Consider the following 18945-nt stretch of genomic DNA (forward strand, 5'->3'; position numbering starts at 1 on the left):
TAAACTAGCTAAGGTTTCCCCATATGGCACTAATAATGAATAGGTGTGTAAATTCTCATCCCTCTGGAAACCCCTGTTTGTTCAGAGATTAGAATTATAAGTTATTTGGCAAACATCAAACCCCTACAATTTTCCCATGTCAATTTTGCTAGCTCAAACCTGTCAAGATGTATTGCTGGAGTCCAGCCTTGCAAATTCCCATTTCTGGGGAACTTAGAAAGTAATGCACCAATTCTGCATGTCATTTTCTCTCCTTGTGTGTGGGGTACTTACTGCTCTCAATAAATATTGCACCTCAGGGTATCTGTAACGTAAGTCCTACTTGAAGCTTGCAGTACCCAGAAACCTTGTAAGCGATTTGCACTATTGTGGTGGTGAGACCTCACCGGTCACGTCTCAGTTGGATCAATGGTGCAGCTTCATCCATTTCAATATGATGGATCTCAGACAGATTTTGTGCATACTTACAACCCTTCATTCTTTCATTGTATGGTACATCTTCAGCTATATTCTCCAAATGACCAGCCTCCTGCATCACACTGATACAGTACCAGTGAGCAGTGCATTAGTCGCCTCCACATGTACAGAGTGGGTACAGTGTCCTGGCACTAGGGCAATTCCCAACTTGGCTTGCCTTTCAGGAGACCGCATCTTCCCTATCACTCATTTCTTCCTAAGAGGTGTTTACCCCAGTCCATGCACATTCTGATGCAGACAAGGTCATACTGCAAACATTACACAGCTCTGGGGACAGAAGAAGCAATTTTGTATGGACCACTTAAAGAATGGAGAGAAAATGAAATTTCTACACTTGGAACTATAGAATCAAACTTGGCAACTTGATTGGTCCACTATTCCTTCTTAACACTATCACGTCATTTGAAACCTGGAATAGTTGGTTAATGGTGCTTAGAATTTTACCAGTGATTACAAATACAACTCAAAATGGCTTCAGAGACCCTTGATGACGTGGTCTAACCAGATTGTGGCTTGTCAGCGTAAATATTATAGGCATTTTCTTTTAGAGACTTCTCACTTATAACTGTGCTGGATGTTCTGTGACTCACTAGGGTACAGCGGCTAGCCACCTCATTCCTTCCTAGGCTAGGGTAAACAGACATAATATCGAGTTGTTAATGTCGACTTGTATTAATATCGAGTCCAAAATATCGTGATACAAAAATAGCGACTCTCAGAATATCGTGGTCAAGAATATCGAGTCAAAGGTAAGTAATATCTTTTAAAAAAATATTGAAGTCATTAATATCGTTGTTAAAAATATCGTGGTTTTAGTTAGTGTTATGCATTTTAGTATGTATTTTAATTGTATGTGTTCTATTTTTTTGTCTAAGTATTGCATTTGTTTTTTAATATATGTGTTAAATTTGTAGAAGTTATTTTTTTTTTTTAAGTAAATGTAGCATTTTAGTTTCATAGCAGGTTGGGAGTTTATAGGGGAATAGGGTGGGAAGTAATTTAATTATACTACCTTTATTAATTATTTTCAAAATTTATTAATTTTCTTTAATTACATTTTGCGTTTTAGTTCGCGTAGCGGGTTGTGGGTTTATAGGGAAATAGGATGGGAAGTAATTTAATTATAATAAATTAATTAATACTTTTTATTAATTGATATTTATGCATTTAATATTTTATATTGTTAATTGTGGTAGTTAATGTATTATTAATTAGTTATTAATTTGTTGTTAAGTCTTAATAATTAATTGTTAATTACTGTAATTGTGTCATTTTTTTGGGAGTGCGTTGTGGGTTTATAGGGGAGTAGGGTGGGAAGCAATTTAATTACAATTAATTAATATTTTTTAATAACTAATATTTATGTATTTAATATTACATATTGTTAATTGTGGAAATTAATTAATTATTTATGAATAGGTTACTATTAATTAATAATTAATTGGTTATTATGTTAATTGTGTCATTCTTTTAGGAGCGGGTTGTGGATTTATAGGGGAGTAGGGTGGGAAGTAATTTAATAATAATTAATTAATAATTTTTTTATTAATTAAGGTGGTAATACATTTATTATTAATTAGTTAATAATTGGTTATTAATAATTATTTATTAATTGTTAATTGTGTCATTTGTTTAGGAGCATGTGGGTTGATGGGGAGTAGGGTGGGAAGTAATCTAATTTTAATATATTTTAAATATTTTTATATAATATTTATTTAATGTTATTTTATAGTGTTAATTGTGTGAATTAATTTATTAATAATTGTTTTTTATTTGCTTGTTAATTGTTATTAATTAATTAGTTAATTATTTGTTCATTAATTATGTTAATTGTGTCATGTTTTACGACATTGGTGGTGTCATTTATAGGGGAACATGGTGGGAGGTAAATTATTTTTAATGTATTAATTTGTTAATTAATGCTAATTAATTTTCTGGAGTGGGAATAGTAAATTATTCCCTCTGCTATCCAACACTTACCCTACTGTTGCACTTGCTGTAGTGGGAATAGTAATTTTATCCCCTCCACTATCCAACACTTTCCCCACTGCTGCACTCTCTGGAGTGGGAATAGTAAATGTTATCCCCTCTGCTATCCAACATTTTCCCTACTGTTGCACTTGCTGGAGTGGGAATAGTAATTTTTACCCCTCCTCTAGCTAACACTTTCCTTACTGTTGCACTTCCTGGAGTGGGAATAGTAAGTTATTCTCCTCCGTTATCCAACACTTTCCCTACTGTTGCACTTGCTGGACTGTAAATAGTAAATTATTCCCCTCCGCTATCCAACACTTTCCCTACTGTTGCATTCATTGGAGTGGGAATTGTAAATTATTCCCCTTCGTTATCCAACACTTTCCCTACTGTTGCATTAATTGGAGTGGGAATAGTAAATTATTCCCCTCCGATATCCATCACTTTCCCTACTGTTGCTCTTGCTGGAGTGGGATTAGTAATTTTTACCCCTACACTATCCAACACTTTCCCTACTGTTGCTATCCTTGGAGTCGGAATAGTCATTTTTACCCCTCCGCTATCAAAAACTTTACCTACTGTTGCACTCCCTGGAGTGGCAATAGTAAGTTATTCCCCTCCGCTATACAACACTTTCCCTACTGTTGTAGTTGCTGGAGTGGTAATAGTAAATTATTCACAATGTCATAATAAACAAAATAGATAAAGCATACACATTGAAGAGATTATAAGCACTTATACAAAAAGGTGCTGTGTAAGAAAGAACATAATGAATGAAAGAGGGAAAGATATACTGGTAGAGAAAAAAGTAAAGGCAAAGATGGAAAAATATAAGAATCTCAAGTATTAAATTATATTTTGTTAGATAAAGAATTGGAAAAATGTTAATATAAATATATCAAATATGAATTGCAAAAGGTAGAGATTATGGGGCCTATTACGATGGCGGGTGGACATAGTCCGCCTGCCACCGTAACGGAGCGCGGGACTGCCTGCCGATGCTGCGGTGGTCCCGCCATGCACATTAGGATGCGCCCGCCACACTGGCAAACACATCCTGTACCTTTTCCATTGCGGGTGGATCTGCTGGCTGCAGACCTGCCCACAATGGAAAAGGACTGTGCACGGCACTGCCATGCACTACATGACAGGCACGTAGTGCAACCCCCACCCCCCCCTTCACCCTGGGGGCCCGCAATGGGCCCCTAATGAAAGGACCGTATGCCTTTCCATGGCGGCAACGCCGCCGTGGAAAGGCCATTGCCCACCAGCATCCTAATATGGATGGCGGTGTCTCGCAGACACCGCCACCATATGCAGGCACTTTTTCCGCTGGTCGACGAGTCAACCGGCGGAAAAGCGGCGGACGGTCTTCCCGTCCGCCGCGGACCCCCCAGCCATCCTAATGTGGCGGGGGGATCATTCTAGTGAGGATGGCGGGCGGATCGCACCCGCCGGGCCGGCAGTGGCTATTGCCGCCTGGCGGGGTCGATCCGCCCGCCATCCTAATGTGCCCATAAGAACGGAAAAAAATGTAAACACGCCCAAACCTAATCATCAATCTATCCAAGGGCAGGTTCATATCTTAATTACAGATAAAGAGCAGCTCAATTGGCAAAATGACCAAGATGCACTAATCACAATTCAAGGTCATCCAAAGCATTTTTGCCACAGTTTCACCCTTAACCCTGATGACTTTCCTCCTCTGCTTCCACCTCATAATTCTGGAACTCAGGACTTTCAGTTTTGACTTTATGTTATGATGTGGTGAGTATATCTGCGGATAATCAAAGTGTCATCACTCACATGATTCTATAAGAAGAAGTTCCGCCATTTCCGAAGGAATTTTATTATGTTTGTTCTTACGTCCCATGGGGCATAAAAGAATGACAGGAAGTGGGGATCAATGGTATTGAAACTTCAGACAAACAAAGAAAACAAATGAGTAGAGATCCTCGTTAAAACCAGGCGAGTTGGTTACTGGTACTACTTTAAGACATTTGTATACGCGAGTGACTATCATCATGGGGCTTGTACATTTGCCCTGATTAAAAAATTGAGTAATTACAGTTAGGTGAAATATGCTGCAGCAAGACTGTGGAAGAGCTTTTAATTTCAACAGCATCCTACACTGACCCGTGTGGGTATGTGGAGGTTATTCATTTAGGGATTTAGAATCCCTTATAAATTAGCGGCCTCAGGATTGGATTTCACGGCTTCATTAGCAGACCTCTAATGCTGGAAGATTAGCAGACTGTTCCGTTCTCATAGATAGGGCCCAAGGGATGGGGTCCACCTGCAGCAGCGTGATTGGCATCGCTATTCAGAAGGCACATTTGCGCACTGGTGCCATGTCGCACAGCGCTATATCAAGGTAGGTCTACCGAGATTGTGTCTGTGATCCCTAGTAACCACTTAGGCCACGATTAAGAGTGCCCCTTATTTTTACAATCCCTGTGCTAACATCTGTTTAAGCCGGGATCACAGTTAGAAGTTGTTCATCGTTTACTGCTTCCGGTACAAACCAAGTGTGATGAGCTGCATAGCTCCAGGTCAAACTTGCTGAAATTTAATTGGGGAAAAGGCCCAGTGAATACTGAAGCATGTAGATTTTGGTTCAGAAAACACAGAAATCTGCGTATTATTTCACATTTGAAATGGGAAATTCATTATGGGAAATAATTTTTGCAATCAGAGAATTCAGAACTTGGGGGTATTAGATTTTACTTTGTATCATATTCAAATGGCGCACAGCCCTCTATGGCACAAGCAAGTAGGGTCTGGCTGCGGGAATTAACCCGGTTTATGGGTGTCTACTGAAAGTTTATAGTTTCATGGTTAGTGACACTTTTAACTCTATTGACAAGATCATCATTGCTGTGAAATAATAAAGCTGTAATCTGTGCCATAAGGTAACTTGTCCTGCATCATGATGCATAGTGAGCCTATTGGTGAATTGGAATAATATGGCTGTATCTGAAAATAAATTGATGAGTTTCTTTGTAAGAGTTGAGATTCCCCATCTGTCTCCTCTGTGAAATAAGGGACTTGCAAGTAGGCCTGGGCAGAAAATTCAGTTCCGCTTGCGGCATTTGGGGTAATTTTGCGTTCCGAAGAGAACGCGGAATTGCCCAAAATGCTGCGTTCCGCAGGTTTGTGGAATTTTTTGCTTGTTCGCATTCTCAAAATGCGTGTTCGCAAGATATTTCCCCCCGAGCACGCAATCAGCGTTCGCGAACAGGAAAAAAGCATCGCGAACAAGCAATTCCGCGTGTTTGCGGAATTTCTGTGTGCTCGCAGAGATTGTTTACCGTTTTGAGGAGCTTTGCGTAGCGCGAATAGGCAAATTCTGCCCACCCCTACACGCAAGGCCTTTCTGCCATGGAATACCTGGCTTTGTGTGCTTGCTGTGGAATGGCACCACATTTTAGAACATTTTTTGAGACTTTCAGGCAAAATATATAGAAAGACAAGATATCTCGAAATTTCAGGATCCAAGTCCATGCTTGGACAAATTATTTACTTAGTGTGGTTATTTAGTGACTTAGTGAAGCATTGCATGCTGCATTTCTCCACTGCAGGAAGCCTTGAAGGTGAGGGTAGGAGATGGCAAGACCTGTAGAGACATCTCACCTGCTATCTTCTCTCACTCTGTAAATGGTACTGTCCTTATCATGTACCTGGAGTGATATCTATGCCCTGAACAACAACAAATGTGACTGAAATGCTTGATCGGACCCTTCTTAACATGAAGGGTAAATATTTGTATGCTCTCAGATAGCACCACCAACACACCATCATACTTGGCTTTTCTGTGTGGTTACAGTGGGTGAACAACTGTTGAACCTGGCCCTTTCTGCATCACCAAATGTTTTGCCTTGGCTCTTCCTATTTTTGCTGAATTTGTTTTTGCTGGCTTTAGGGCTCTGGAAACTTTACTACTGCTAACCAGTGCTAAAGTGCTTGTGCTCTCTCTCCTCTGAACATGGTAGTATTGGCTTATACCCAATTGTCATATTTAATTTATTTGTAAGTCCCTAGTAAAAGTAGCACTACATGTGCCTGGGGCCTGCAGCACTGATTGTGCCACCCACTTGAGTAGCCCTTTAAACATGTCTCAGGCCTGACATTGAAGAGCCTGTATGTGCAGTTTTAAACTGTCATTTCGACCTGGCAAAATAAACCTATTGCCAGGCCCAAACCTTCCTCTAAAATACATATAGGTCACCAATAGGGTACACTCTGGACAGCCCAGAGGGCAGGGAGCAATGTACTTAGAAAGTAGGATGTGTTTTACATGTCCTGTGAGTGAAAAACTCTAAAATTAGTTTTCACTACTTTAAGGCCTATCTCTCCCATAGGATAATATAGAGATGCATTATTACATCCGTTGGGCCCGATTCACAGAACTAACTTAGGACAAAATCCTAAACTTACTACTTTTGGTATTCACAGAAGGCATTTAGTAGTAGTAAAGTTAGGATTTTGTCCTAAGTCTGTCTTAAATCTGTCTTAAGTTTGTCTTAAGTTTGTCTTAAGTCTGTCTTAAGTCTGTCTAAAGTCTGTCCTAAGTTTGTCTTAAGTCTGTATTAAGTCTGTCTTAAGTCTGTCCTAAGTTTGTCTTAAGTCTGTCTTAAGTCTGTCTTAAGTCTGTCTTCAGTCTGTCCTACTACGTTTGGTATTCACAGAAGGCATTTAGTAGTAGTAAAGTTAGGATTTTGTCTTAAGTTTGACTTAAGACAGACTTAAGACAGACTTAAGACAAACTTAGGACAGACTTAAGACAGACTTAAGATAGACTTAAGAAAAAATCCTAACTTTGCTACTACTAAATGCCTTCTGTGAATACCAAAAGTAGTAAGTTTAGGATTTTGTCTTAACTTAGTTCTGTGAATCGGGCCCTATAAGTTTATTTTTTAAATAAGAATAGATAATCAATTCACGTTTGATGTCTCTGAAATCCTAATTTAAAATTCTAATTTATGGTGAAGTAGGATTTTCCACTTTTAGAAAGTTAGCATTTTCTTGCCTTAGCCATTTGGTGCTGCAGCCTGTCTCTGGTCACATGACGGGATGTAGTCAGCTGCCGGGCTTTGTGTATTCCTCCTAGACAGCCACACACAATGAGACTTAGGTACGACTGGTTGGGCCTTCACTGGCAGGATGGGAGGGAGAAGCTGAGCTCAGTCTCACTTACAATTGAATTGGCTGTGTCCTGTCTCCATACAAAGGGCTTAACAGCCCTGCATTGTCCCTTCAGTCAGCTTGGAGCCAGGGGAGGCAGGAAATTCCTTGCACTTAAAATACACTGTCTAAAAACTTCTCCCACCTTTCAGAATTTATAAAAGAAGGACCTCAGATCCCACTGCTTCAGTACACTTCTGGACATATGGATACTCTACCAAGAAGAAGGACTACTGTGCTGCTGAAAAGACTGACACTATGCTGGACTACTACTCTGAAGGAACTGCTGCCTTGCTGTGCTGACGTGCTGCCTGCTGCCCTCTTGCCTGTGGAAAAAGTGCTGGACTTGCAACTTCATCTTGACCCTAGAGTTAGTCAAAAGGCTTGTCTGCTGGTCTCCTGATCTGAGCCTCAGGGACATAAAAGGCTTGCCACAGCTCTTGGACCCATCTTCAATCAGTCCCTGACCCCCACGAGGTGCCGCTCAGGACCTGGACCCTTTGTATGTCTCAGCGTGCTCCAAATTCAAGCTTTTTGGCTCTTTGTCACCGTGAACGGCTCCGTTCGCCACTGAACCGCGTCGCTCACACCACAAATCGGAGGGAGGCACCACCAGCCTGTCTTTTTACGTAGCAAGCATCGCCGCCTGCGGAGGACCGCCAATGCAATGCTCCTGCCCGCCTGTCCATGATGCTCGGCCTGCTCTTCGTGCCAAACCAACCACCGCCAGTTACGTTCTCTTTGCTCCATGCGGCCCTCTCCAATGCAAACGGGGCTCTTGGTACAAAACTTGAGAAGGTAAACCTTCAGCAGGACTAATCTGGGACTGCATTGGGCCCTTGCGGTCGGTCTAAACTTTTGACTTTGACCCAGTCCAGCTCAACCAGATAGACACAGTTGGCGCTTAATGCTTTTCGGCGCTGTATAGCAGTTTATTCTTTTGAAATTCATAACTCAGTTTCTATTGATTGGATCTTTGTCATTTTGGTCTTGTTTTATTCATTAAATTAAACTCTATTTTTCTATCCTGATGTAATTTCTTTTCATGTGGTGTTTTCACTGACTTACTGTTTGAACCTTTGCACAACTACTTTACACATTGTCTCTAAGTTAAGCCTGACTGCTCTGTATCAAGCTGCAAGGAGGTTGAGCATAGGCTAATTTGGGATTTGCTTGTGCCTTACCTCGACTAGTATTGTGATTGCTGCTTGACCAGGCCACACACCCCAGTTTACCATAGCAATTTTCCTGTTTCCTCAGTGTCTGCTCCTGTGACCAGTGCTAACTAAACTGTCTGTTAATGGGCTTAAGTTTACTTCACTGTCCGCACAAGGGCCCCTTGTTGCATTACACTATCTACCCAAGTGCCCAAAGTTGTCTTACAATCAGTGTTCTTCAAACTTTCTAATGCTGCACTCCCCCATCAAGTTAAAAAAAGTTCACCTGAGACCTCCAGAATTATAAACATATTTTCTCATAATTATTCAATACAATTGTCAGCTCTGGATATCAGTAGCGGTCCGTGGAGGGAGTTCGGTGGGGCAGTGAGGCGGGGTGGGGGAGGGGCAGAGTGGGGAAATGTAAACACTCCAATATGGATGAACGGAGGTAAGTGCACAGTTAAATAAATAAAACAAATTTCTTTGCGCGCGCTGCATCGCAAAATGCTATGCAGCGCGCGCAACGGATATATTAAGGAATTCGAAATTTTAGTTATGTTCAGTCATCCCTTTAAAAACTGCAATCGAATATATGATTGCCTACATGCTAGGGTCAACCTGAAATCTCTAAAAGGGTAAACATATCCACATTGTGATCTTTTAACAGAAACAAGGGGAGGAATCATCAGTGCTATTGGAACCCCTAAATCCTCACATTTTGAAACCTTCTTCCATCCACGACTTGAGTGAAAAAAGACATTGCCAATGGGACTTTACAGGTTGGCTCACTGCCACTCTATATTCTTTCACTAAAGGCATAGCACTGTGTTAGGGGATGTTTGGCTCTCTACCTTAGGGACATAATAAATACTCTTCTTGTCTGGCACCTCCAACCTGAGATTAATTCCGCCCTGCAAACCCCCTCTTGCCTGAAGACTTCTGCCTCACATTGTTTGCTCTTGCGCACTATTAAATCATTCTGTCTGCCCAAGTGCCAGAAGTTACCTCTTGCTGCCTGTCCACATGCCCACTGTTACATTGCAATATTAGCCCAAGTGCCCAGTGTTAATGCATGCTGTCCGCCATTGTGCCTGAATTTATCACACAGTCTGTCGGAGTGCCTGAAGTTACCATACACTGTCTGCCCCTGTGCCTGAAGTTACAATACAGTCTACCCGAAAGTCCAAAGTTATCCCACACTTTCTGCCCATGTGCCTGAAGTTACCACACTGTGTGCCCGATTGCCTGCAGTTAGCCCACAGTCTGCCCATGTGCCTGAAGTCACCGCACCCTGCCTGCCCATATGACTGAAGCTGTTTCACTCTGACTTTATGCCTGACATTGCTTCACTCCATCTGCACATAGTGTTGAACTTGCCTCACAGTGCCTACCCATGTGCCCAATGTTAAAGCACACCGTTCATCGTTGGCCCTCAAACCTCCTTAAATGAGTAAAAAGGAGCTGTGATTGGACCCTGGGGTGGAACTCGGGATAATCTCTGATGAGAATGCAATCAGTGTAACTGATAATCACTGCCACCTCGCCCAGCCCAGTAATCTTGGCCAGATGCCCCGCAATTCGCGGAGGGGCGCCATTAGTTGCTCCACATGCAGAAGCCATGGTGCGGGGTCTCTTGTCTGTGTCGCCATGAAGCAAAAGAGGGCCGTGACGTCATCAGGGCGCTCCCCGGACTGGTGCATTTAAGGCACCCAGAGGGTAGTGGCCTCTTTTTCTCTCAACCATACTCCAGCTCTCAGCATGCCAGATCTAACACCGACCCACCCACACCTGGAGGACAGTGGGATTGGTGAAATCTCTAACAGCAGAAAAAGGGTGCTACCCAAAAGGTTGGATTGATTTACTCAATTGACCCCTTGGAGGGGTGTTAATTTGTGTGGACAATGGGCAGGCAGGAAGGGAGAACTGACCTGCTGATGGTCCTGGACCTTTCTGCCCTTCCCCAGGATGCCTGGAGTTGAACATTTTGGGGGATTTGCCCGGTGGCAGGTCCCCTGGCCGGGACAGAGCATCTCTGGTGTATGTATTATTATGGAACAGCAGATATTGCCTATCCGTCAGTGTTATGGAAGGGAATTTGTTACTAAGGTATGCTTGCCAATAATCTCCCAGATGCCCTTGGTTTTGGGCATGGGCGATGGTTAAGGAAAATGGGCCATTTGGCATTTTGCGTTCTGAGTGTTGCGCTGCAATGGAAAGCGAAGACAATTGTTGTATTGCCCGTACAATCCTTGAGCTGTTTTGCTGATCTTTCATCCTGTATTCTCATAACAACAATGTCTGCTTAAACTATGTGTGTCTATGTGAATAAAAGGCTATGCCTTGGTTGAACCACTCTGTTCGTTGTTGTTTTTCTCCCTGGGAGTTGTGTCAGTGGGGGAGGGGAGTGTGAGGACACTATAAAACAATGCCATAATTCAGTCCTATTTTATATCTACAGAATTTTAGTTTACTTCCTTGAGATTCCATTGAAGACCATTGCGCGAGCCTGGAAGTCCACTCCACCAGCCGCATCACTGAGTCGCTTTGCCTGACCCAAGCCATGGGCAGCATGGATATGTCATGAGAGGTCGAGCCGTGTTGTGAGAGGCTGAGCCGAAAGAACCGCCGGGGCCATCTTGTCCAACCCGCGAACACCTTAATCAAAGCCTTGTTGGTTGGCCCCATGACAGCGTATTAAGCACAGAGTGCTGCGGCATTATTTATTGCTCGGACTGACACTGCACTGCTCTGTTCTCCATACTTACAGCAAAAAAATACTGTAAGTATAATTAGTTAATAAATCACCTGGAGTGATAAACAGAATGATGGATGCAGGTTTCAGTTGATCACTTTTTTATTAAAGGAAGATAAATCAGCATCGTATTGTCGCTGTAAACCTTTCAAATTGGTCCAAAAAATTTGCTGTGGAAAAATTCTGCAAGAAGGCGATTAAGATGACAGTCAGCTCTGTGGCAATAAAGAAACCCTGATAATTTAAATAAATTGGGGGGGGGGGCTTGTAATGCCTTCCTCCAGACCTGCGACACTTGCGCTGGAGCTCTTTCCAGATGTGGCGTAGAGGTCCATTTATGCACAACCGTGCAGACAGGTCTGGCATTTTTCTTTGCACCGCTTCCCTGCAAATTTATGGGTTGGGGTGACCTCAATTAGTGTTCCTTCCCCATGCTTATTATAAGCCGTCCTTTTTTTAATTACCCCATTGATGCCCTATGAGTTGATGGATTGTAGTTGGACAGGCTGTAGCCAATCAGGAAGCAGCCAATCCCAGTGTTGCAGATAAGCCCTATTTTGTAGCTGGCACAGACCTTTCAATGACTCGCGCACCCACATGAGAGAGATGGTATGACTGCGTTGGGTAAAAAGTTAGTGGACTTGTCAATGAAGGATGGAGACAGGCGTGGAACTTCCTTTTGGGACAGGATTTGTGCATTGCTTGAACAGGAAGTTATTGGTTGTTTTGTACAACAGCACTTTAGGATTTCCTTCAAAGACTATGGGTAATTGTGGAATTGAGCCTCATGCACACTGGGACCAGCATGATCCTAGCAGGGAACTTTAGATAAGAGCTACTGAAACCCTTGTCTGAACTTTCTGTACGAGTGTAGTGTCTGCGAAAATAATGTACACTTAAATGCTTTCAACGTTGGCATTTAAGAATGTAGGGAAACCCGGTAAAGCAGAATTGATCACAGAAGAACTGAACCCACTGTTAAGCACTTTGGGGCATATTTATTGTATGGTTGCGTCGCTTTTGCACCATGCAACAGGGTGCAAAAGTGATGCAACCCTGAAGTTTGATTTATCAAGCCGTGCAAGGCCATCTTGCGTGGCTTGATAAATCTAGAGCAAGGCAGCGCAAATCGCTGCATTGCCTAACTGTGCCCTGGTTAGGCGTTCCATGGGTTGAGTGTGGGTGTTCCCATGTATCCACCCATGGATTCTGAAGCATTCCAGTTGTACCAATACTGGTAGACCTGGGAATGCGTCAGAACGCTACACCTTCCCAGGGGAGGCGTAAAGAAGAGAAATATCTTTATTTCCCCTTGTCACTTCCTCTATGTGCTGCATTCTTTAGCACACATAGAAAGAGGAAAATGCCTCAGGGGATTGTTTTTGTGCAGAAAGGTGTCCCTTAATGCACTAAAACAATCCTGCTTAAAATGCAGGCACCCTTGCACCATGGTGCAAGCATGGTGCTAGGGTGCCTGTGTTGCCGCTAGGCAGTACATTCTGCGCCAGCGCTGGGAAAAGACAGGAATGCATCGTATTATGTTAAATATGGAACATTTCTGCTCTTTCACTGTCACTCAGCACAGCGCAGTAAGGTGGCTTGTTGCACTGCGTGACTCTTTAGTAAATATGCCCCTAGCTTGAGCATGCACAGGGGATGTAACACAAAGAAAAGAGGTCAGGATATCTCCCTGTACCTTTGGATCAAGGCTGAAAGCTCTACTGGTGTATGCGAGAGCTCATCCAAATTTAGAGATCTCATTGAACGGGTCAGGACCGGACCAGCCATTTGAGCACTCTGCTTTTCCTGGGGGGCCTGCAAGCAAGTGGGCTACTTTTAGAGCTAGATGGGCTGGCACGATCAAGCCCTAAAAGTGCTTGAAAAAAATGCGCTGCATTTTTTTTACATTTCCAGTCTTTATTTCTGGGTGAAATGTCCTCTCTTCCCCCTGATACCACACAACACCGATCAATCCCCAGTAAGTTCTATTACTAAAAACACATTAGATTAGAAGAACAGCAAACATTAGGAAGATTTTTTATTTTTTTAAGGAGAAGGATAGATGTTGCAGACAAGACAGAAAAAAAACCACACAATCCATTAATAGATGAGACAAGCACGATATTATGCCCAGTAACAGATCAGGCAATATACAGCCTATTAGAAGATCGAGCACTGTTCAATTTACATTTGTTAAGACAAACCATGTAGTCAAACATAACACCAGACGAGTAATGTTATCAGTTTCTAGAAATGTTTTGCCTAAGGCTTCAAGCTTAAGCTAAACACCATACACAGGGCAGCTACCAGCTATGAAAGACATGCAATTATTAAAACTCACTTTGCAGTGAAAACATTTTGGGGCTTATGTACAAGACAATGATGCAGCGCAGCGCTGCAAGCCATGTTGCTGAGCTGCGTGATTAGGACAGTGCAGGGATGATTCGTATTCACAACAATATGACCAATCCCTGTGCTTTCCTCTGCGCTGGCGCACAATAGGCTGCCTAGTGCCAACCCAGGCACCCTTGCACTATGGTGCAAATGTGCATGCGTTTCAGGGATGATTGCTTTTGTGCAGGAAGGGACACCTTCCTACTTAAAAACAAGCATTGATGACGTGTTGCTCCATCTATGTGTGTGGCAGAATGCAGCACACTTAGAAAGAGAAAAAAACAAGGACAAATAAAGGTGATTCTCCTTATTGCGCCACTTTTACACCCCCCTTGGGGAGGTGTTAGAATCTGACGCATTGCCAGGTTTATGAAACATTGTAAATCATGGAATGTGTCAGAATGCATGGGTGTTGCATGGGAACATCCACAGAAACACCCATGGAATGCCTCTTTCAAGCAGAGTAATGTGTGGAAGTGGGCCATATTCACCAGGCTAAGAAAAGCCACTCAGGGTGGCTTTGCGTGCCCTTGTAAATATGGGCCAGCAGACTGCGCCACCAATGCATCAAAAAAAGTGAAGCTCCGGTGGTGCAAGTGGCTTGTAAATATACCTGTGTTTCCTCCTTCTTCCAAAATTCCCTTTTTTCCAGTGTGCAGTTTTCGATCACAAATGTTCCACCATTCATTATGAACTAGTGTTACAAATGCAATACAGTGCTAATCTAATGCGAATTGACCAATAGCCATGGTATTGAGTACAGCTGTATCTATTTTGGGAGGAATACGGTTATTTATCCCAGATGAGATACACTGAAGACTTTTTTAGCATTGGACACCCACAGACTCATTAGACTTGAAAATGCTAAATCCTGGTGTATGTGAATGCTCATACAGATACATGTGATGTGGGTTACACGGGCACCCTCATTTTCTTGCTTGTTGCACATCGATGTCTCACATTATAGTCACCAATTTTAAGAGGTCTTCTATAGAGGTGGAAAAAGTTGACTAATTTTGAACACACAAATTTGCTGTCATTAGTGGGAGCTAAACTTCCCAAAGACCGTAATTTTGAGCTTGTTGCACCATTTGCTTGTCAAACTGACTTGGCCAATCCTTATTTGTTCTACTGTGGTGTTTCCTAGAAGCCAGTTTTTTGTGGTGGATAAAATAAGGCCAACCGCTCTATATCGGAAAGCAATGAGAAGCATTCCAAGTCTATGGCTCTAAGCAGTCCAGAGATATTAAAATAAATAGTATTAATGTTGGTGGGCCTGTTTTTCGGTTTGCAGGAGTGCTTTATGGTTTGATGCATCCTTTGTTTGGTGACTTAGGGATCTATTAGGATGGTGGACGGATGACCACCGCCGGGCCGGCAGTGGCAACCGCCGGACCGCAACCCTGAAAACCGCCGGTCCCATTAGCATGGCGGTGACGACCGCGGCGGTGAGAATCTCCGCCCGCCACTTTTCCTCCAGTACCGGTCCGCACGCATGCCTAGCGGGCGGAACTGGACAGCTACACTGATGCCGGTGCAGGGCCAGGCTCCGCAGGCATGACTATGATGCCGGCGGTAGCCAGCCTTTCCGCGGCGGTGGAACCGCCATGGAAAGGCATGCAGAGAATGTTTCCGGGGCCCATTGCAGCCCCCAATGTGTTGGGTGGTGTGTGGGTGCACTGAGGGGGTACCCATGGCACCCCCTACATGTCCCTGTACCAGGTGGCAGGCACTGTGCAGATCCTGCCACGCACTACAGTGACATGCATGACATGCTCCTTTTCATACCGCGGTGGTGCTGCTGGCAGCAGCAACCACCTCAATGTTAATCGCCAGAATCTGACCGCCGTGGTCAGATTTTGACTGCGGAGCATCCTAAGTAAACCGGCGGTTATGCCGCGGTCCTTGCGGGCGCTATCCTAATAGGCCCCTTAATCTCTTATTAACTGGAACTGCCAATTTTGTAGAATGTGGATCTGAGAACATGCACAACGCAGCAGTAGTTCTTGGTGTTAGAAAGTGTGTTTCTCCCAAACTGTTGACATCTGCAGGGCTGAGAAGTAATCTTCAAACTTTAAGCCTGACATGATGGTCCAGCGCAGGGCCATCACTGCCTCAAGCAAAGTGGTTTATGCTTTTTTGAGCTATATTCTAAAACATAAGAACTAATTCTAAAAGGGAAATTTGCAACTGTGCAATGGCTCACATTGAATCATTGAGCCCAGTAGTAGAAACAGAGGGATGTACAACAGAACAACGCATTATACCTATAACCTACTGGCGGTCACCAGTAGTTAGTTATAGTTAGGACCTAGTTTCCATAGAAAACGTGTTTTTGTTTTGCTAATAACTTTGCTGCCATTTGCGAATCTTCACGAAATTTTCAAAACTAGTTTGCCAGTCACTTCAGCTGCTGTCTGGAACATTTCGAGGTGATCCATCAATCAGGGGACGAGAAAAAAGAAGGGTCCCCATTTACCCCATGCAATTTCCCGAACCGCTGAATGGAGTTACACCAAATTTTGCAAAAAAATAGAACTTGGTTCAGAAAGAGTGCTTTTTAGGATTCGCCTGCACAGCGCTTGGCTCTGCTTGAGAAATCTATTTTTCTTAATATAAACTTAAAAGGGACTTACCTGGCTTCTCTTTAGTTCCTGTGCGTGCCCCTTACCTTTCCTCCATCTCTATTGGCTAGGATAGAGCATATTCTCCCGCATTTACCAATGCTTGTTCCTCGTCTGCTTCTCTTATCAGTTTTCCGCCTCCAAAATACTGTTAACATCCGCTTTGGTGGAACTATACTTTCATAAAGTTTTGCCTTTTAATCTTTCAGCATATTTATATAACAATTTATCACCCGGAGAGATTAAGTGATTTGCATAGAATCACAGGACGTTGTGGGGCGCCGCTGAGACTCGAACCAGGATCCCGAGGCTCTCGAGTAAGCAGCTCTCACCGCTGCACCACATCCTTTCCTTTCTTTTGTTATCTGTCAGGGAGCTCATTTCTTCTCCCAGATGATGATTGATGAAAACAGCTCTTTATTTATTACATAGGCGAAACTGATGCATTACCAATGCTTGTTGTAATTTGGTGTCAATCTGTTCAGTAGTTTTGGAGTTATTAAAGTAAAAAGATTTGTTTATATCTAGAAATGTTGACCCACCGCAGATCTGTGCGGATTCGGAGAGCCATGCGCCAAAAGCAATGCTGCGATTGGCTGTGCAAAACCTGAGAGGAAAGTTGTGGCCGCAATTTTCTGCATTGAGACAGAGTTCCCAGGGGAGAAAATAAAATGTAAAAGAGATAGAAGGGACTGATGGAGGGGTCCGTGAGGAACCCCTTAGGGCAAGTAATTACCCAAAATGTTTTTATAGCATGCAAGGATCGCCAGATCCACTCAGATTGGCCCAGACCCTCATGGAGGGATCTGCCGATCTAGACCCTAATTTTTTTTAAAACACATACACCCACTCACAGACTGACACACACACATCCACTTGCACACCCACACAACCGCTCACACATCCACTCACACACCTCTAAAGCCACTCATACACCCACTCACAGACCCACAAAATCACTCACACACCCACTTGCATACCTACTCACACACTTACTCACACACCCACACCCACTTACACACCACACAGCCACTCACAAACCCACTCACACACCAATATAGCCACTCACACACCCACACAGTCACTCACATAGCTACTCACCCACCCACACAGATGCAATGACACACTTATAGAAATTGCAACAGTATATGTTTTTATTAAATTTGTTGATGTTATAGTATTGAATGAGTGCAATATAACCGGTAGACCCCTTATTTGCCCAAATATTTGCGATAGATCCGTAGATCCATAAAATGAATTGAAAAAATAGAAAGACTTGGTGCAGTGCATTTATACAAATAAGTTACCTTACTTTAATCTTAGCATTTTTAGTTTTAAAATATATAATAAAAATAAATGTGTGGATAAAATGCATTTATAAACTTGTGAAAATGTATATTAGTAAATTGAACATAAGATTTGAATCGTATATTTAAAAAAAATTACATTCACTTAAAAAAATCAAAGGTTATAGGGATGCTATAGTTAGAAAATGGCATTGAAAAACCATAGAAATTCACTGTTTTCTCTGAGTGGTTTCAGCAGCAAGTTTGTTCTTGTTAAAAGTGCTGATAACTGTACATTTGGAAACCGGGATGGCACAGCCTTTCGTCAATTTTGGTTTTGTGAGCTCCTTTTCTTTTTCTCCTTTGCAGATCAAATTGTTGATTGTACATTAAGGCTCAGGAACAACATTAGATGCAATTCTACCAAGAACCGATAAAGAACACAAAATTAGGGAAAACCATCATCTTAATGAGATTTAATCTCACTTCTATGGAAAAAAGGTAATATACCATTGGCTAAATTGTTTTTAAATTGGTTTAAAATGGGATTTTTTTTTAAAAAGGTCTTTGTATTAATTCCCAGGGTACCTGCATAGGAAAGGGGTCCCAAAAAGATAACTCCAGTACTCTTCCAAGTGATATGTCTAGTTTTAGTCTGGTGAATTAAATATCCTGCAGCTTTTTCGAACTCCCAAAAGAGACTCTTTTCTAGGTGGGGTTTCTAAAGCAGGATCTTGAGAATAAAGAGGAAATTCAGTGGCATAGAGGGCTTCTTTGTCATTTAATTCCCTCCTGCTGTTCAAAACCCAGATATCTTACTGAATGTGGATTTTCTTCTGTCGTTGTTTTTGTATCCAGAAGGAAAGGAGGCAGTGAAATGAGGAGAAGCTATCTCCAGGAGCTTAGCTGTCATTTGTGCAGCAGGTGCATTAACACTAGGCCTAAAGGTGTGGACTGCCACCGCTGTCCAATTATGACTATCTACTTGGTGGGACCGGTATTCCATGCTTGCATTTGGATCAATGGCACCCTTACCACGCTACTGCCTGCCTCGTGATGTGGGGAGTATAGAATTTCCCACAAATGACCACACT

The sequence above is a fragment of the Triturus cristatus genome, chromosome 7, assembly GCF_964204655.1.
Source record: "Triturus cristatus chromosome 7, aTriCri1.1, whole genome shotgun sequence".
NCBI lineage: Eukaryota > Metazoa > Chordata > Amphibia > Caudata > Salamandridae > Triturus > Triturus cristatus.